The sequence below is a fragment of the Heterocephalus glaber genome, unplaced genomic scaffold, assembly GCF_053883595.1.
Source record: "Heterocephalus glaber isolate CG9 unplaced genomic scaffold, H.glaber_assembly_v1.0 deba00001472, whole genome shotgun sequence".
Lineage (NCBI taxonomy): Eukaryota > Metazoa > Chordata > Mammalia > Rodentia > Bathyergidae > Heterocephalus > Heterocephalus glaber.
The window spans coordinates 13,414,148-13,435,716 of NW_028258315.1; the positions used below are offsets into that span (position 1 = coordinate 13,414,148).

General features: G+C 45.0%; 1 pseudogene; it reads left to right on the forward strand.

Moving 5' to 3' along the window:
- Positions 1-4,613: 4,613 nt before the first annotated feature.
- On the forward strand, positions 4,614-4,740 carry LOC147826201 (U2 spliceosomal RNA; annotated as a pseudogene).
- The last annotated feature ends 16,829 nt before the right edge of the window (positions 4,741-21,569 follow it).

The following is a 21,569-nucleotide window of genomic DNA, read 5'->3' on the forward strand; positions in this document are numbered from 1 at the left end:
ATAAAGGGGTTCATAGGATCTGTATGTGGTCAGCAAAATGTGGGGCAGTTTTCAAGCAACTAAAAATAGATCGGAAGAGACGTATATCTATACCTGAAAAACAATTTATTGGAGGAAGTTTAATTATATCTACAATACATATTCAAGACAAAAATCTAATAGAAACAAGTAATGGAGAATTAACTCTTCCACTGTTATTCTTGAGACTGCATAACTGCCTCCTCTTTCTTGACAATGGATAAGATTATTTTTATTGTTTCTGACAGGTCCAGTATTTTCAAGACAAAATTTCTTGAGGTTGACATTCTTCACCTGATTATTCTCTATTTAATCCATTAAATACAAGTAAATAATTTTTAGTTATTATATTTATCTTTCATGTATCTCTTTGTCTGATCTTGGAATAACTGAACTAATCCAAGCAGTCCTAATGGGAAGCCAAGTGAGTTTTCCCAAGCCCAGGGACCGCATATAATCCTCTGCATCTTCAGTATCCCTCCTGGGATAAACTGCTATTTTTTATTTTTGAAGACTAAAACATTCCCCAAGCTCTACGGAGACGACACTGTTAGATCTGACTTGTGTCAAGAGGATCATTTCCATTTGAGAGAGTCTGTCTTTGGCCACTGAGCAGTGTTCCCAGACACCACATCAGGCCACCCATCCCAGCTTCTGGACACTCCAGCTCCCTGAGAAGGAGTGTCCTTCTGCTATTTCTTAGCTTTCCTCAACTACAAACTTGACATTGTTGGCTGAATGGCTCTAGGGAGATTTAGAACCCAGGCTTGGTGTAAGAGATCTCCAAGAGGAAGCAACAGGAAGATTTGGACCAGGGATCAGTGGACTTTTTGTCTCTGCTGTTCATCTTCCCTGGATGGCCATTCCCTTGTGGATCCTGAATGCTGGGGCATGGTTGCTAACTACAAGGCTAGTTTCCTACTTAACCCTCCTAACAGTGAGCACCCTGGCCCCTGAAGCTACCTGCCTTCTCCCCAAGTAGATATTTCTACCCTCTTCTGCTTCAGCAATCATTTCTGAGAGAGTCTCTGAAACATCATACCATATGGACCATTAAGGAACAATTTCTATTAGTAGCTCTGAGGAAGACTGGGTGAAAATGATATAAGTTGTGCATCCCTAATCTGGAAATCCAAAATCTGAAACTTTTGGGCACCAACATAATGCTGCATGTGGAAAATTCTACACCTGACCTCATGTGACCAGGTATATTCAAAGTACAGGTGTACTAAAAATATTGTATAAAATTACCTGTAGTCTGTATGTCTAAAGTGTCCATCAAACCTAAGTGAGTTTTTTGTTTAGACTTGGGTTCCATTCCCATGATATCTCAAGTACATGCAGATATTCCAAAATTCAAAAATATCTGAACTCCAAAGCACTTCTGGTTCCAAACATTTTAGGTAAAGAATACTCAACCAGTATAAGTAAAAGTTAGATTGCTTTCCCTCTTGTATTGAGTCTAGGGCAGTTCAGTGTTGTGTAATGGTTGAGTGCAACTTGGAAACTAGAAGACTAGGTTCAATGTCAGATTTGTCGCTTACTGTATGATCTTGGACAAGTTTCAAATCTTCTCTAAACCCATCCCTTATTAGAAAATAATTATGCATACATCACATGGTTTTTAGGAGGAAGAGTATCTGTCTCCATAAACATTATGTATTAGTATAGTTAATCTTTATGAAAAGGAATACAACCTAGTTCAACTTCTCTTGTTTATCAAAGCCTCAGACATGAGATGATAGATTCCATTGCTACACAGCTGTAGATAGTGATAGTTAAGATTAGCTCTCTGGGTTCCTGAAATTCAATTCAGTGCTTTTCTACATCGTACTTTGAATGAAACTTGCACCCCCTTTACCAACCTTGAAAAAATTAAGTGAAAAAAAAAGGTGCCTTTTTGGAGCATTTCTAGCAGAATCTTGCTTTATATTTGCCTACAGTGTTGGGTGGTATGTTGTATAACACTAAATTATGTGAATTATATGCCTAATAAATAACTGTTGGCTAACTGAAGGATGTTAAAGCTAGAGATGATTGAGGTTAACATTAGAGGCATTGTTTTTCCAAACATATACATAGTTAAGGATAGCCTGTCTCAACAGCTGATGTTTTTATGTACTTCTACTTAAATATTTTACTTTAAACAAGGAGATTTTTTAAAGAAAAAAGCCAAATTGGTGAAAAGCCAAACTGTATTCACTTGCTTGGACATTAGGATTAACCTGGAAGATGTGTCCACAGGCAGTTTCATTGGATGAGAGGTCATGATGAAGGGCGGATCATGGATATCAGTTGGATTCCATACTGTTTACTGCTTGGAATAAAATGCCCTCTGCTCCTTCTCTTAAGGCATAGCTTTGTACCAATTATTCAGGTCCAACGTTTACTTCCGATTCCAGCCTTAACAGACAAGTGCTGAGTCTATCAAGTTTTATTGAGGTCAATACATTTGCCTTCCAGAAGCAACTGGTCACAGCCATTTCCAACACAAAGCCCTTGGGTCACCCTTTCTTCTTTTTATAGTCTGTTTCCAGACACTCAGTGACCCATAAAGTTAACTTATAACAAAGTCACAGCCATGACCAAAGCTGTTGCTCTCTGTCCACCCCTAAAGTTGCCTTTTCCCAGGATGTGCATGCTCAAAGGCAATGAATCAGACTGTTTGTCCCTTATGGGGTTACTCTTTCTGGTACAATCCTAGGACCCGGGTCCTTAACCCAGACTATTCCCTTTTAATGTTCTCCAAATTCTGGGTTTTCTTGGGTTGCTTAGTTTCCCTTCTGAATGGCCTATTGCATTTAAAGTCCAGCTGAACTCTGTCCTGGGATTGGCTGCTGCTTGGTGAGTTGGGGTCAAGACCTTGCCGCGGTCTCAAACCACCTGTGCAAACACAACACTGACTCAGTTGCTATTTCTAGTTTGATGTTCCGGTGGTGTCACTTACAACCTAATTTGTCTTCTTGTCCTTCCCTCCTTCTCTAAATAGGGTAAGTATACACACATTAAAGAGAGGGTGATGAGCGACTGAGCCTGTAGGCAGGGTGAAAAGAGATTATTTAACTTACAGAAACTCATTAGTGCCTTGGCTCCAGGAATAATCACACACATGGCTATTACTAAATTACTCAACCTCCTTATTGTCTAGATTTGGACAGGTTAGTAAGGTTTCTTAACTTGATCAAGGTTGTAGACCTAGTTAAAGGCATTCCCAGTGTGATGTTTTCTCATTACACTGTATTATGTTTCATTAAAATCTAACTTTATTCTCCAGCAGAGAGGCTGTCTTTATAAATAGGGAGGGTGTAATGAAACGCGTTTTGGTTTTAGTAAAGCTGGTGACTATCTCCTGCAACCTATTAATAAATGAAGAATGAAAACAGGACTTCAAGCTCATCATAGAAACATTCAAAGTTAGAAATTTTTGGTGTACAGGGTTTCAGAAGTGGAAAGTACTTCCACAATCACCTAGCACAATGAGTTTCAAACTCTATTCTGTGGAATCCCAGGGTTTCACATAGGTGCCGCAAGGCCTTTAAAGGGTAAAAGAGCTAAATGTGCAGAACTCAGAGCCTTTAAAGCAAGCCAGTCTCTGTTTTACAGGTTAGATTTTATTTTAAAAAGGGAATCCACTTCTAAAGAAGAATTTCAAACTGTAAATCTAGTTCAAACCCATTTATTTAGAGATAAGAAAATTGAGAACTTGAATCTTGACCCCGTGGAGTTACCAAGTAAAAATCTTTATTCCATTCTAGAGATGAAGAAACTAAGATTTAGATTTGTCGAAAGTTATGGATTTTGTCAAGTGTCAGAACCAGGTATAGTTTTTTTGTTCCTAGGGCATGACTCTTTCCATCACATCATATTATTAACAATATTAAACACGGAGTGAATGATCTTACTGTTCCATGATCAAAGAAGTCAGAGGAAGAATGAAGCAACTAGAAGGAGGAGCTTGAGGGTGCAGGTTAAGAGAGATCAACAGGTCACCTAGTGTAGGGTGACTCACTCCTGGACTAGGACACAGGGCAGTCCATCCCCATTTTCTTTCTTCCTGAGTGCATTTCATTCTGTTAATCCCTTGCTTAGACACTATATCCCTGGGACCCAAGCAGGGCCTGGCATTTAAAGCTCAACACCTATTTGTTGACTCAGATTCAATGCCCTCAAGACATCTTTAAAACCCCATCTTGGTCAGGAATTCAAGAGTATAGTACTTTAAAAATCAAATACTATGTTGAATTTGCAGAAATACAACTATCAACACAGGTTAAGTCCTCGAGGCCTGTCCTCTAAATTAATCAATGAAGTCAGTGGACAAGGTCCACAAAAGGGAAGAAAACAGGACTCAAGGGTGGACTGCATTGGCAGAGCCCCAGGTGCCTGCATGCCAGGCTGGGCTCCTGAGTATCAGCTGTGACTCTGATCCCTGTTCCTTGCTGGTGGAAATGCCCATAAGCTACTGGACAAATGCTCGTTTGGTCTTAGGAGTAGCCTGACCCTAAATGAGCTTGAACAGAAAAGATAAAACCCAGGAGATCAGCAAGTTCTTACTCTATTTTAGCTAAAGTAGTTAACACTGGTTGTTGGTTATCATTGCCTCTTGGCCTTTTGGCTAAGATCAAGTGCGTTAGTAGGTTATCAAAGAATATTATATAACATCTTTCCCTTGGGAACTCTGACACTCTGGTAGCTAGATCCTCCAGGTTATGTCAGTCTTGTGCTGTGATGGCAAATCTTTTAGAGACCGAGTGCAAAGGGCAACCCAAACCCATGTATTTATTGCACAGTGCCACTTTAAACCTGCATATCCGATGCTCTGCTGCTGGGGGAGTGTCGGGGTTACTTGGCTCACACGCGACAGAAAAGGCTCTGTGTGCCCGCTGGGGCATGGGTACCACAGGTTTGCCACCACTAGTTTTGTCTGTAACACCTTACAACAGTATCAGTTTAGTTTTCCAAAGGGCCCTGGGGTGCGGCCATCTGCTTCCTGGATTTGTTCCAGAGGAAGAAAACAGGAGGTGAACTCTGAGAAGGGAGGAGGAAAAGAGACAGGCACCCCATGAAGGGGACCTGGAAACCAGACGACAGGATCCGATGGAAACCACGCTCGCCGGGCCAGGCACCGCGGACCTTTGGTGTCGTGGTCTCCTCTGCATTCATGTGTGGGTGGGTTTATGTCAACAGGGTGGGATTACCGTAAAAGTCATTATTTCTCCATTTGGATATGGCTTTTCCATTCCAAGTAATTAAAACCAACGAAGTTGTTCCGTTCTGACCCAGTTCCTGGCTTTCCTCTGCCGTGGCCTCTTCGGGACAGCCCTGGGCTCTGTGCGGTCCTAAGATCCTCGCCTTTGTCACTGTCACCAACTCCAGAAAGGCGCGGCGGCCAACGTGCCAGGGGGGTCATTATTTATAACCCCCTAATGTAGATGCAAGGGACAGTCTCGGTCCCAAGGCTGCGGCAAAGCAACAAGTGGCTGGGGCAGGGGGACCTGGCTTCCGGGGCCCTCCCGCCTCCTCACAGCCCGCCGCCGCCCAGAGCACAGCCCGTGCAGCGCACGGGTGGGAAACGCCTATTTTGAAGCTCCGGCTCGTCCTGTCCACAGCGAGGACACCCCGCGGCACACACACTCCCGGGCTTCCCCTCCGCGGCCCGCGAGCGCAGCAGGCGGAGGCACCTCCTCCCCACCCCAGCCTCCCGCCGGCAGAGAGCGCGCGCACCACCTGACTCGCGCTCCCATTGGCTGCTGCCTGTTGCTAACCCACGTGACCGGCGCCGGCGCGCCCCGCCCCCAGCCCCGCCCCCCGCCCCTCCCGGCCGGCGCGTTTCTGCGGACGTGCTCTGCCGGGCACCCACCCGCAGGCTCCCGGCCGCCCTCGCCCGGCCCCGCCCCGCCCCGCCGTCTCCTCCAGCCCTGCGGCCGGGCGCGGCTGCCGATGCCCACGAGGTGGCAGTGCCGCGCTGTGTGTCCCCTCGTCTTCCAGGGCCCCGGGGACCAGCGCAGCCCTGCCCTACCCTGCCGAAGTTTAGGTGCGGGCTGCGCGATGTCCCCTGCGGGCCAGGAGACCCGGCTGGGGTCAGGTGGCCTTGAGGCGATTGGCACTTCACGGTTTTTCGTTGTCTCCAACTCGGAGGATCAGCTTTGAGGCCTGTCACTGATGCAAATCTGTTGATGTCTGCGGGAGTGTTTTGTTTTGGTTCTGCTTTAGAGACGGTGCGGTAATCATTGGTCTCCAAAGAGGCATAGAACACAGCGGGGATCCTCCTTCGTCTCTTTTCTGGGCTTTCCGCCCGGCACAGCCTCGAGTTTCCTGGGGGGAGACCCCAGAACCTCCCGGAGGCTCCCCGCCCCGCTGCCTGGGGTGCTGACCTGCTTCTCGAGAGGAGGACACGGAGCCTCCTGCTCTGCAGCTGTCCCCGCAATGCCCCTGTTCCCGGAGGCGAGCTAGGAGCTTGTCTGACCTCGTTTGACCCCGCCGCAGGCGTCAGGCGCCCTCCTTTACTGAGAGGCACGAGAGTCTCCTTTTTGCCCCAGGAATGCCATTCACTTCTCTCCTTGGTGGCTTGTGGCTGCTCTTGTGTCCCCTAACTGAGACCCTCTCCCCAGAGGCACATGCTGGCCATGCTCCTCTTTTTATTTTAAACACTGTGCTCTCGGGGTTCTCCCAGCCACCCGGCTCTGGGAAAAAGGAGGTCTGTGAATGCGAAGGCAAATCCAGTCGCTGGGGTTGTGCTGCGTATAGATCGGGAAAGAAAGCATACTTGGGTTGCCCATTGTCTACACCGCACGGAAAATTCCATCCCGCGTAAGTAACGGAGTTCTTCACCTTGGGAGACCCCAGAGCGCGCTCCAGGGAAATTCCCACAACGCTTGGTCTGGTCTGAGCCAAGCAACCGCTCTGAACTTCAGGGCCACTAGAAAGGGCCACTGCGTGGCTGAGTGTTGGAATTTCCGCTGAAAGCCAGGTGGGGAACACTGCGGGCTCTCCCCATTCCCAGGCGGGTGTAGACCGTCTCTGGGGTGTTGCTGGTACCACCTCTCCCTGCAGGCTGGGGACTCAGGAGAGGACAGCGGGGAAGATTTTTCTCCAGAGAGGCGCCCATATGCTGGGCTTCCCCACCTCTCTCGAGTGCTTACAGTTGTCCCCTGGATGGGGTTTGGGAGATGCAGGGATTGATGGGACCTGAAAGCAGGGCGAGTTGTTTGTCCAAGACAAGCACATTAGCACAACTGCACATCAAGGGACAGCAGGGAGGGGATCTCCAACAACAGGGGACAGAATTGAAAAACACCCACAAGATCACCACCCAAGAGAAAGAGCCAGTGTGCATGCCTTGCCACCCTCAAGGCACCAACTCCTAGTGACAGGTGAATCCCTGTTCTCTGGGCCCTGAGATCAGCTGCGGTCTGAAAGTTGACCTTTCTCCCAAATTAATATGTTGGCACCCAGTATGCAGTGTGACAGTATTAAGAAGTGGGCCTTTGGGGGAGCGATTAAGTCATGATTAAGGCATTCCTGCCATTATGAAAGAGGTTGAAGGGACTTCCTTGCACCTTCTGCCATGTGGGGACACAGCAACAGGGCATCATCATCTACACAGCGAAAAGTGAACCCCAGCCAGACACTGAGTCTGCCAGCACCTTAATCTTGGAGTTTGTTATTTGTAAGTTGCCATATCTAAGGTATTTCGTTATAGCAGTCTGATGGGTTTAAAACAAGACTGGAACCACCAACCAGTGATTGGAGAAGGTGAAGATTCAGGCAGGAGAAACAGACAAGGACCATGCAGGTCCCCCTCTCAACTACAAATTTACAAACCTAAGCTACTGTCCAGGTGTTGGCAGGATTCGAGAAGCACTGGTTTTGAATGAAAAGGTCAGGCTTCTCCACTTGGCTGGATTATACTCTGTAATAGCTGAAAGATGAGAGGCTTCATGAATCTTTGAGATTGACCAGGGAGTCTGGTCAATGAGATTTTATTCAGCTGTAGGGAATAGTAATACTGAAGTAGCAAACACTGACATTGTATTTGGTGTCTTACATGTATTAACTCATTTAATCCTCATAACATCTTTGAGAGATCAATATCTTACTATTTCCATCTAGTTAAGAAGGCTGAAGGAGAAGAGAGGCCAAAGAAATTCATCCAACGTCTACGGCTAGTAAATGGCAAAACTGGGATTTGAATCCAGGATTCAAAGTCAAGTTGTGGAACTAGAATGCCTTTGCCTGGCTGAATCCTTAGTTATTCTTTACCAAACATTGCCCTACTTGTAGGCCCCATTCCAGCCCACTCCAGCCAAGAACTTTCTTGGGCTTCGCCAGCAGAAGGAGGCTCCTGACCTCTCCATGAGGTTTTCAGGGGTAGGCAGTGGCTGCAGAGTGGCAATCTTGGGGCTTCTCTGGAGACCCAGGCTGTTAAATACATTCAGTGCTACCAGCTGCTTTCCTGAAGGTGGATCAGATGTTTGCAACCATCCAGGTGTGATTTGAGGTCCGATGCAAAAGCCAGCAACCAAACTAAGAGACGTAAAATAGGCGGCACTATAACCAGATGAGCTTGATTTCCTTCTGTGATTTAAAAAGTGGGTCTAAATGTAATTCTAAAAGAGAAAATTGCCCTGCAAGATAAGTCATGGTGGCCTTACTGGAAAGTATGTATTCTAAAGGGCTGATGCAGGATAAAACTCATTTTATATGCTCCCTTTTCAGTATATGTTCCCCTTTTAAGAAAATACCTTTTTCTAATCATGCTCATAATTTCATACTTAATTTTTATATTTGCTCTACACAACCAGATAACAAAATTGTGAGGAAAGTGACGATATCTTCTCTGTGTCCGGTTTTGTACCACGTATGAAATTTGGTGATTTTCACATGTGGGATGTGAGTGCAAAATACAGTGAAAACTTAAAATTAAAAACTTATTATTACAGCAAAAGACACACTTTGTATTAATCTCCCTCAAAATGTTCTCCAAAATGCTCAGACTTATCATTCTTGCCACTTTCTGAAGCAGTTAAGGGAGTCCTCTTTCATGAGTGTCTTTAGCTGTGGCTGCCTCGATGTCCTGAATCAATTCAAAACATTTACCTTTCACAGCTATTTGACTTTGAGGAAGTGCCAGAAGTTGCATGGTACCAGGTCTGATGAATAAGGTGGAAGAAGACACACCTTGACGTTTTTATGAGCCCATCTTTCCCTTGCAGGGCACTGAGCAGCAGCATTCACTGTATTTTTGATCATGTAGACAATCACAAAAGAAGACTTCTGGAACTGCTTCAGAAAGTGCAAGAACAGCGGGGTATGGCTGTCAGAAGCAAGGGGAAGTATTTCGAGGGAGAATCAATGGCAATGTGTCCTTTACTATAATAATTTTTTGAAAAATTAAAATTCACCGTATATTGGGACCACCCCTTACATATGTTCTTTTTTTTTTTTTTTTGGTACTGGGGATCAAACTCAGGTCCTTGTGCTCGCACAGCAGGCGGCGAAACCACTGAGCTAAATCCCTAGCCCATATGTTCATTTTTTAAAAGATATAGATTTCTAATCATGCTCATCATTTCATACTCTATTTATATTTTCTCTGTTCAACTAGTTAACCAGCAAAGTAATGATATCTTCTATTTCTGTACGTTCTCTTTTGCATCAAGTATGTAACTTGACGACTTGCACATAAAAGTACAAAACTATGTGTTATGGTTTGTGTTTAGATGTCCCCCCAAAGCCTCATGTGATCATGGAGGCTTTTTCAGAGGTGGCTGGATCTAGAGTGTGTGACCTTGGGATTGATTCATGGTGCAGTGCTAGGATCAAGGACACGAGGATTAAGGGTGTGTGAGTGCCACCCACCCTAAGTAGCCTGGATAAGATATAAGGGATAGAAAGATGCTGTTAAGGCCACTTGTTGCTTTTGCTGCCTTTGCCCACAAAGAACTATTTCTCTGCCATGCCCCTCTGTCACGTGCCACCCTGCCTTGGAGCCAGTCAGCTGTGGACTGAAACCTCTATGAACTGTAAGCCAAATAAACCTTTCTTCCCTCAACTTGTGGGTGTTGGGTATTTTGTCTCAGCAAGGACAGAGTAACTAAGACACTCTGCTTTCATTAGATCAGCAAGAAACCTCACGTAGTGGGGAAACTTTCTGTTACAGCAAAGGTGAGGATGAGTCATGGAGATGTCAGAAGGTGCAAGGCGGAAGACAAGAGCGGCGGGATGTCAAAGAGAAACAGTTGGCTGCCTGGACAGAGCGACTCTGGGGTGTTTAGTGGGACATACAATTAGGCTGTTTTATGAGAAGAGTAGATATGATCCTTTATGGTAAAGGTGTCATTTTTTAAATAATTACTATTTTCCACATTCCTTCCTCCTCTCCCCAAAGCTCCACACCATACGTAGAAACACAGTACGTAAAACAGATAAAAGTGAAAGGCTTCTGGCTAATGTTACAGGTGGACTGATGTCCTCTGTGTGGCTCCTCATTTGCCCTTGCGGGGCACCTCCGAGGGACCGGGCTCTTCCGGAGAAGCCCAAACGGTGGTGTAGACTGGGAAGCCCTCCGTCCCTCTACAAGTTTGGATAAGTGTAGTTCCGGCGATGATCTCTCCTCTTTCCCAGAAGTGAGACCACTGGCCCTAGCAGCCACTCCTCTTTCTTCTTTGCTAAGAGAGGCTGACTTTAATCAGGGCAGCCTTTTCCTCGATCACATCATGATCGGTTGAAGGCAGGAATTGGCCAAACTTTCCTGCCAACTCCTTGGAAAACAAAATTTTACTGGAATACAGATGTATACATGTTTCCAGATTGTCTGACTCCTGTCATGCTGTGACAGTGAAATTGAGTAGTTCTGAGAGGTGACTGTATGGCCAGCAAATACTAAGGTATTTATTATTTAACCTTTATAGAAAAAGTTTGCAGACCACTGTCTAAAGCAGCCATGACAATCTCATTTCCATGTAAAGAGGATTAAAGTTAGTCATACAACCACTCTGATCAAGGAAATGTAACAGAAATTCTACTGGAAGCATCAAAGAAAGATTTTCCTTTCTGATAAAAGAGAGGAATTTGAGGAGAAAGTTCTATTTGTCCTCCTCTTCCATTCCATCATGTGAAGATGTGATGTCTGGAGCTGAGGCAGCCATCTTATAATCATGACGAATAATACATGAGCCTGAGTGTTTGATGGCATCATCAATTCACCAAACCTATCTATCCTAGGACTATCTGCTTTCAGACTTCATGTTGAATAAATAAGAAAAATTGCTATGGTTCAAGTAACTATTTGTTGTATTTTTTAAAAATTGAAGCTGAATATAGAATGACTAGAGTATTTTGTTAAAAGCCTGATGACAGAAGTCAAGAGGTTCTTGTGGACGTGAGTGAGATACAGCAGATCTAGTGGATACTAATGGTGACAACTAATAATTATCAAACTGAGCCAACTGCTTCATCCATTCTCTCACCATCACAAAACCCTACGGAGACCTTAGTGCCGTTATCTCCATTTTACAGATGATGGGAGTGAGGTTTAAAGAAATTTAAACAGTTGGCCAAAAGTTACAGAGTTGAGTAACTGAGCTCAAATTCACACCCAGGTCTGCTGAATTCAAAAGACAAGATTTCAGCTGCAACTTTACACTGTCATTTCCATCCATGGACTTGAGTTCAAATTTTAGCTCAGTCACGAAGAAGGCAAATTACTTTAGCTTGCTGAGCTTCAGTTTCTCCACAATAACATGGTAGAGTTATTTGTGGAGAGAAGGCATCTGCTGCAGGCCCCAAACATGGTGTTTCCCTGCGGTTGCTTATGTGCTTGTTTGGATGGCAGTAAATGAGCAACGAGCAACCAGGAAGCAGAAAAGAAGGTAGCAACGTGTGTAGGGCAGGGGGAAGAGCCAGTAGCAGTCAGGCATGGGCCGCTCACACTTCACTACTCCACACTGTGTTTGACCAGGCAGCTGGCACCCTTGGGGTCAGCTGGGGCCTGAGAGCACTTTCCAGTCCATTGTCCTATTTCAAAGTGCTTTGAAAAATTCCTAAGAAGGAATCACTCAAGTTGGTGGTGTAATTTCCCTTTGTGTAAAGCCACGCCACTGCGAGGAGGTGAGTGGTTTTCAAAGTGGATGTCTCTGAAGCTTACGAACATTAGCATGTCGGTATTTTCCTCACTCTCAGACCCTTTTCCCATGATAAATGGCCATCTGAAGAGTCCAGAAAGAGTTTGAAATCACCTTTGCGATTGTTAGCTCCATTTCCTGGTTTCTGTGTTGAGAGTGACTGAACTATTTTTTAAAAATCTAGTTTAATTTTATATTTTATTAGAGTACTGGGGATTGAACTCAGGACCTTCACACTGAACTACATTCCCAGCCCTTTTTCAATTTCTTATTTTATTTGAGACAGCATCTTGCTAAGTTGCTCAGGCTGGGCTTGAACTTGGGATCCTTCTGCCTCCACCTCCCCCAATGTGGGAATTACAGGCATGTGTCACCCTGCCCTGCTAACTGCTTAGTTTTTAATGGAAAAGAATAATCAAGACCAGTCTGCTCAAGATGCTATGGAAAAGCATGGAGTTTGAAGCCAAGATTTAACTGTTAGGGTTATTTGTAAAAGAGAGCAAAGGAGAGCAAGATCAAGTGACTTCTTACATAGCATCCAGATGTTTGGCGTCAGCCAGAGCCACTGAAGTGGTGGGATTTCACTGCTCCTCTGGACATTTTGGCCTTACTATAGACACATGGAAGAGCAGCATCTAGGAAGCTTGCTGGAGTGGATGTGTCCTTGCTGTCCCCTTGTCCTTCCATGGAACTGGGAGTGTCTGGCTTAATGCACACACTCCTTGGTCACAGTATGCTCTTAGACACAGAACTGAGGGAAAGAGAATTTCCTGTCTTATTCAGGTGTCTTGAGATGTAAGTAAACCTTCATTGGTTTCATTGTCAAGGTACTAAATTAACCTACCATTAAAATGTGCTCGTGGACTTTTAAAAAATGACAGTGCTCTTTGGTGTGATGGACGGATGTCCACATTTCAGCTGGCTTTGTTTGTTGGAGTGTTTGTTCTCACCAGCGCTGCCAGCCAGGGCCCACGAGCACCGTTGTGCTAGAATACAAAAACCAAGACCTGATTAGTGTAAGCGCTTGTTGGAAAAGCACACTAATCTCTGCATATCCTGTGGGGAAATCCTTTCAATCCCATACCTGATAAATAAATCTGGCAAGTGAATAAACACTCTGAAGGCTCTTGCTGATATATAATTCCACCTGTTTTGTGAGTTCTGTTCGCATCTGAGCCCAGGCAGTGTTGTGGACCTTTCAGACTGACCTGGAACAAAGCCTGCCAGGAAAAGAGATGTTGGCCGTGACCCTACCTGCCCCAGAGCGCTCGACTCCAACCTTTCACAGCAGCCACAGGGGCCCTCAGGGGTAATGTGCATGCCTCGGATTACAGTTGTTATTATTTGGTGCTTTTGTTGAACTTGAACAGTCCACGAGGCATTGTATAACACTGCAGATCAGAAACATCATACTCCTTTTCCTTCTGGTTTTGCACCCAGGGCAAGAGTAAGGGTCCTCAAGCTGCTACTAAAATCCTTTTTGAAAGTCAGCCTCAGGTCTCAATGCAAACATGTTCTTTTCCTTAGTGCTCCTGCACGCAGCCTCCGATCTTCCTTCAAGAGTCTAGAATGCGTGTCTGTTACAGTTATAGCACGTAACTGCATTATGGTAATTATGCTATAGGTTCCTGAGGACAGGGATTATGTCTTTTCATTTCGTCAAGGTAAGGGCCTGGCACCTGCATTATTAATTAACTGTTTGTTAGTAACTAATGGCGGATGCATGAGCTTTGGTCCTCCGTAAGTTTGTGTGTATGTGTGTATGCATTTGAGACATTGCCAGAGAATAACAGGCCCTGTTCAATTAGGAATTTATTTAAAAGTGAATTAGGAAAATTCCCTTCAGTCTTTGAGAGAACTTTCAAGGACAGCAAAGGGTCTGTAGGCTCCAGGTATTAACAGGATAGATTTATATGGTATGATCAAAAGGCACATGTTCCATATCTAAAAAAAAGGCCATGCAAAGGGTACTCCCTCCATGTACCCCAGCTCACAGGATGTACATATCACATGTTGAAAATATCTTTATAAATCCTGAAGGATTCAGGTTCTTTACCCAGTAAGTAGACTCCAGTATACGTGCATTATAGATATATGATTCTGGTAAAACAATCAGGCTGATTATTTGAATTCTTGTCAACAAAAGAGGTTCCATTGGGTTTTTGTCACTGCATGACAAAATAACCCACAACTTGATGATTCAGTGCAACAAGTCTTTATTGTCTCATACTCACAGATTCTGCTGGTTAGGAATCTGAGAGCGGCTTGGCTCAGTGGTTCTCCCTCAGGGTTCTCATGATGCTGTAGTCAGGTGTTGGTCTGGGCTGCAGGCATCTGAGGGCTTGACTCAGCCAGAAGATCTGCTTTCTAGATGGTGCACTAACATGGTTGTTGGTTCTTCACAACATGAGTCTCTCCACAGGCTTCTTGAGTGTCTCTAGGACGTGGCAGTTCATTTTCCCTGGGGAGAAGTGATGGTTAATTTTGGGTGTCAGCTTCACTGGATTGGGAGATGCCTAGGTGGCTGGTGAAGTGTTGTTAGTGGGTGTCTGTGTGAGTGTTTCCAGAGAAGAGTGGCATGTAAGTCAGAGAACCATGCAGGAGACCTGGCCTTAATGTGGTAGCTCCATCCAATCAGCCAGGGCCTTGGATGGAGCAGGAAGGCAGTAGAAGAGGGAAATCCTCTGTCTCTGCTTCTGTCTCCTGGAGCAGGACATACTGCTGCTGCCTTTGGACATTGGACTCTAGGTTCTTTGGGCTTTGGTCTCTGGAACTTGCACCAGTGGCCCTCGGGGGTTCTCTGGCCTTTGGCCTCAGAGTGGAGGCAGCATATTGGCCTCTCTGATTCTGAAGCTTCTGGCTTTATGGCCTGAGCCACACTAAGAGCCAGAGACACAGACAGGGCATAGACATCTTGTTGTGGAGCTGTTAGTTCTGTGATCTTGGGGCCCAGTCCACATATACCTCTCTTTCTCCCTCTCTGTCTTTCTCTCCTTCCCCCTCTCCTTCCTCATCCTCATCCCATCCCTGTCTCTAGATCTCTACCCATCTGTCTATATATTCTGTTGGTCCTTTTTCTCTGGAGAGGCCTGACTGGAAAGGAGCAAGGACTCCACCACGCCTTTCATGGTGTAGAGTGGTGCCTTGGTTCACAAGTGGTTTTGTTTGCAAACAATTTGGTTTGTGAGTAGAAGCATTGGGCAAAATTTTGTTGTTGTTTGCAAACTCTGCATCAGGTGACAGACACGACTGTGACCATCTTTCCCACACAAAAACAAATGTGGCCATCTTTTCCAAAATTGTAGAATAAATTAAATTCATGAACCAAAGTCGCACTGTACTCCCAAAGTTTCACACCATCACCTCTGTCTTATTTTGTTCATTAGGAGTAGGCCTCTAGTCCAGCCAGTACTCAGGAGGAAGGAGAAGTAGGTTTTATCTCTTAAAGATAGAAGAATTAAAGATGTTGTGGCCATATTTTAAATTCATTGCAGAGCTGGTACTCTATTCAATTTGACAGGTAGCTTTGGAGCACCTACTGGCCTTTCCAGATGTGCTTGTTAAATATGTAAACCCTGTTCGCTCCACACTCTGGAGAAAGGCACAGAGTGCTGCCCAGTGTGCAAAATAGGCTGTCTGACAATCAGGACCTGTGGTTATGAGTGTTTGATCTCGTACTGTCTACTTTGAAACCATTTTTGTTTTGTCTGCAGCATGAAGAGGGCTCTCCTTGAAATCCATTTTCAACCTCTTCTAAAGAACGATAACAACAGCACTTACTATTAGCCATGCTAACAGGTCCACGAATACCAGTTCGTTAAATTCTCACAGCCACCCTATGAGTCAGGTGCTCTTCTGGTCCTCTCTTTTGCAGAGAGGGATACTGAGGGCTGAAATGTGTGTGTAACATGCCCAGTAGATGGTAGCCCTGGATTTGAACCCAGGCTCTCTGGCTCCAGAGTCTGGACTCCTACTTCCTCTTCTGTGTTACCATGACTCACCCTTTGGTGGACAACTCTCTACAGCCAAGATCCCTAAAGTTAAATTTGTGTGTATTATATAGCTTCTGCTTTAAGTCAGATCATCTCAACAATATTCTTTTTTTTTTTTTTTTGGTATTGGGAATTGAACTCGGTACCTTGTGCTTATGAGGCAGGCAGTGGCACCACTGAGCTAAATCCCCCACCCTCAAAATATTCTTTAAAGTATGGAGAGATTGAGTCTGGCATTTACTACTTCCACCTTGGGGTTTCTTGCCTTTTCCTCCCACGCCATACCTCTGTCTGTATTCTGGAGGCCATTCCCTTCCTGCACTCTGAGGCCTGGGTATAGTAGCCATTATGATTTGGATCTTTAGTGTCCTCTAAGGCTCATGTGTTAAAGGCTGGTCCCAACCCATGTCTTTGTTGGAAGAAGGAGGAACCTTAGAAAGCAGAGCCTAGTGAAAAGAAGTTAGATCAAGGTGCCCTGGAAGGGAATATTGGAACAGGTGGGACCCCCTCCCCCACCCCCTGCCCTGGTCTCCGTTTTGCAGCTGCCATGAGGTGAGCAGCTTTGCTGTACTATGTACCCCCTTCCTCGTCATAGGGCTAAGCACAATAAGGCCAGTGACCATGGATTGAAACCATGAGGCAAAATAAATCTTTCCTTCTTATAAGTTGATTTGCTCAGGTATTATATCAGAGCAACAGAAAGCTGACGAACACAGTAACAGTTCCTTGTTTGTGTTAGGCAGAACAATGGGCCATCTTCCTAATCCTTGGAACCTGTGAACTTGTTTCCTTACATGGCAAAGGGACTTTGCAGAAGGACTAAAGATCTTGTGATGGAGAGATTATCCTGGTTTATCCAGGTGAAGAAGAGGAAAAAATACACCTTTTTCTTCAACCATCTAAGGTTCATCAGGACCTATAACAAAAGTTTTATGTGACACAGGATCATTCATAAGGAAATGAAGACCTGAAGAAACAGTTAAACCTAAATGTTTTCATAGTAGAGTTAATGAAGAATGAAAATGTGATGCAGTCCAAAACAAGTCTGAGTTGAGGGGAACACAAAAACTGTTTGCTCACATTCTTCTTGGAGTCCCTTGTCCTGGACACAGGATGCTCTCTGTTCTTCCAGGTACAGGGAGGGCACCTCTCACACAGAGGAGAAACCTATATCAGGGGAGGAGGGCCCAAAAAATTAGCTAGGCCTTCCTTCTGCTATACTTTGTATTTTAAGTGTCCCAAAGGGCCCATGTCCCCCAGCCCATGCTGACACTGGGAGGTGGTGGAGACTTAGAAGGTGGGGCCTAGTGGGAAGAAGTTAGGCCATTGGGGCTGTGCCCTCAAAGAGGAATGTGAGGCCCCAGCCCCTTTCTTTGTCTCTCTTCTGCTCCCTGGCCATGAGGAGAGCCATTTTCCTCCACCACATCATACTTGTGTCATGATGTGTTGCCTCATCCTGGGCCCCAGAGCAACAAAGCCAACTGACCATAGACTGGAACTCCCAAAACTGTGAGGCAGAATTAATCCTTCTTTTCATAAGTTGATTATTCTGCCTATTTGTTATAGTGATGGAACGCTGACTAACACCCTTGCCTGCGAGTGCTATTTCTCACATTCCTTCAACATAAGATGCCCAATATGCTAAGGTGTCATACTTTGGGGTGGTGTATCCTGAACCCTCTCATGGGTGAGCTTCATATCATCAGAAGGATCCTTATGAGGGGAAGAGGGAGGCAGGAGTTGGATAGAGGTGTGAAGATGCTCTGCTGCTCCCCTTGGAATGAAAAGGGGGCTGGAGCCAGGAACAGGGGCAACCCCTAGAGCTGCAAGGGCAAGGTGGCTGAATCTCCTCCAGGGGCCACCAAAGAGTGCAGCCCTGCTGACACCCTGATTTCAGCCCAGCGAAACCCATTTTGGACATCTGACCTCCAGATCTATAAGGTAATAAGTTGTGTTGTTTTAAGCCAAGAACTAAAACAAAACAAGAAACAGAAACAAAAATTTTGCAAAGATGATAAAAATGCACCCTGCCATTTTTATACGTGATGATAGTAACTACTGAAATACGCTGTGCTATAGATTACATAATCATATACGTTTAGCGCATGCCTCAGTTCCAGGCCATGGGACACAACCAAGAAACTTAGCAGCTCTTAGAAGTTAAAACATACGTTCAGAGGGCGAGCACAAAAGAAGAGCTGTTTATAGAAAGGCAAATGTGTGTAGCACTGGTTAGTGAACACTGAGGAAGTGTGGGAGCAGGCTGAGGGCCTTCTGAAACCCTGCTAAGGTCTTCTGTGAGATCTCAAAGGCCATGTGGGGAACAAGCACATAACCCTATTGGTAGGAGGTCCTAGACACAGCAGCTCTTGGAGGTGTAAACTGGTCTTGTTTTCTGTGCTGGGTCATCTTTTAGTTGATGTAAACCCCTCAGATGAACCCCCACTTTGCTCACATTTCTGTTATGCTCTGGCCCCTGAGCTTTGTCCTGAGTGGCCAGCAGTGAGCCATATGCTACTGGCCCTGCACAACGGTGGCATATGACATAACTCTGGCAGTCCTCGGAGACAAGCATCCACACAAGAATACAGCTTTTCTTCTCTAACTATAGTTTCTCCTTGGTATGCACAAGAGACTGATTACAGAACCTCCCTTGGATACCAAGATCCATGGGTGCTCAATTCCCTTTGCTGTAATGGCATAGTATTTGCATATAACCTGTGCACATCCTCCTGTATACTATAAACCACCTCTAGATGACTTAAAATACTTCAGACAATATAAATGCTATGTAAGTATTTGTTATACTGTATTGTTTAGAGAATAATGACAAGAGTCTTTATGTGTTCACCATAGATAGTCTTTTTCTGTGGATATTTTTGATTCAAGATTGATTGACTCTATGGATGTGGAACCCATGGATATAGAGGGCCATCTGTATAGTCATTTCCCATAACTTAACTGTGCTAGTTTTCTGCCACTTTGACAAAATAACTGGAATAAACAACCTATAAGGAGGAAAGGCTATTTTGGCTTATGGTTTCAGAGGTTTCAGTCCATGGTTGCTTGACCCTGCTGCTTTTAGGTCCGTGGCAGGGCAGAACATCATGGTGGGAGCACATGCAGAGGAAACCTCCTCGCATGGTGGCTGTGAATCAAAGAGAAAGAGATGAGGCCAGTCTCCCACTGTCCCTTTCAAGGCCATGCCCCCAAGTACTTCACTTTCTCAAGTAGGTCCTTCCTCCTAAAGTTTCCACCACCTTCAGGTAGCATCTCCCAATAGCTTGGCACCAGGCCTTTACCACAGGGCCCCTGAGGGACATTCTAGATTCACACCATAACACTAACTTCTGCTCACTCAGGTGAAGAGGGAGGGGTAGGATCAGGCAACCAGCCCAGTCTGCTGTGTCAGGCTGACTTCAGGGTCTGACAGATCCTGAGGAATGGCTCCCATGTGTATAGAGATGCTGAGAGGAAGCAGACCTCAAGGCCAGGAGGTTAGAAGGGCCAGGAGGAATGGAAGGGCAATGAAGAGATGGGATAACTTAGAGCAGAGGCTTTCTCCAGGGAAGATGAAAGAAAATTGCTGGAGGTGAGAATAACGAGATCCCAGCATACTGGGAACAGAAGAGTGACAGGTCCAAGTTTGGGGATCTGTTCAGGCAGTGACTGAATTATTCCATTTTCCAGCTCAGTTTTGGACATTATTTAAGTATGACTGAAAAATGGAAGATGGTTGCTGGAAGAGGCCCTAAAAGCACACATGTTCCACCCCATACCTCTTCCTCCAGCACTCAGAGTGCTGCCCTGGAAATCCTAATACAGAAGCCCTAAGAGTTATTGCCAAACTTGGAAGTAATTAACATACTTACTAGTCAGAATCGCATCCCATGTACACAAGTATGTCCCAGGGTGGGCAGCTTGGCTATTTGTCACATTTTCCAGGAGGCTGCCTGGAGCCCCACGCCTGCTGTGATTGTTGCAGGTGATCACATAAATGTCTTCCCACATTAGTGCTGAGGCTGTGTCTGGCTGTCATATTGTATGCCTCCAAAGAACTAACTCTCTCTCTCTCTCTCTCTTAAAATTTAGAGCTCAGGGGCCGGGGATTTAGCTCAGTGGTTCTACCAGCTGCCTTGCAAGCACAGGGACCCGAGTTTGATCCCTGGTACCAAAAGAAAAAAAAATTTAGGACTGAATTGTACACTCCCTGCCATGGAGATATCAAATATAAATTATTTCAACTCTGCTTTTTAATTCTGTAGAGACTAAACTATGAAACCTTTTTCTAAGTGAGCATTTTTGAGGTTTTTTAAGAAGAGTAAATTTCTATTCTGCTCCTCTCCAATAAATCATGAAATCTCTTTGGATGCCCACAGTCCTGATGTGGAGAAGATCATCTGTCTTGGCAATGTCTCACCCAGAAATTCTTTCACTTTTGACAGTGGGGAAGGGGATGTTCACATATGCTATAAATATGCGGATACTCGGTCCCTACACAAATATTTTAAATTTAGAGTAGAATTTAGTATAAGAAGGTTTCAGCTTGTGCCTTAGCCAATGAGGTGGAAGGAACTACCCAAAGGGCTTCCTTATAAGACTGGACACATATAGATTGCTCCAGTGGGTAGAGCCAAAGCAACACAGTGTTGTAACTATGCAACTGAGAAAGAAAGAAAGAATTTTGGGAAATTACTGCAGCATATCTATAGTGTATGCAACAGGAAAGGAGAGTCTTTTAGGTAGAATTGGGTTTACTAGGTGAAATAGTTACTGATTTTGGCCCTATTTAAATGTTGAATTTTCTGTTGTCCTGCTCTTCTGCTTTCTGTTTCCTGACCTCCATTGTGGGACACCAGTTTCTATTTAGAAACATGGATTCTGGAGCCAGAAGGCTGGGATCAAAACCCCACCTCTTTTCCTTCTGTATTAGGCAGCTTTCCATCACTGTAATGGAATACCTCAGATAATTAATTTATAAAGAGGAAAGGTTTAGTTTGGTTGATAGTCCTGGAGGTTCCAGTCCAAGACCCTCTCCTTGATCTTTTGGTCTGTGTTCCAGGTGGCAATGGCAGGCAGCATTCAGTGGAAAGAACAGCTCACCTCATGACTAGAAGGTGGAGAGAAAGAGGAAGAGACCAGGGTGTCATAACCTCCTTTAGAGTCATCCCCCCAGTAACCTAAGGACCTCCTACTAGGACCAACCACCTCTATCAGTACCACCCTGGAGACCAAGCCTTTACACCCAGGCCAGTGTGTGTGTTTTGGGGGACATTCATCCAAACCAAATCACCTTCCTAGCTATGAGATCATACACAAGTTAACCAACTCCTGTAAGCCGTAGTTTTATGATCTGGAAAATCATCATCATCATCATCATCATCATCATCATCATCATCATCATCATCATCATCATCACAATACCAGTACCACT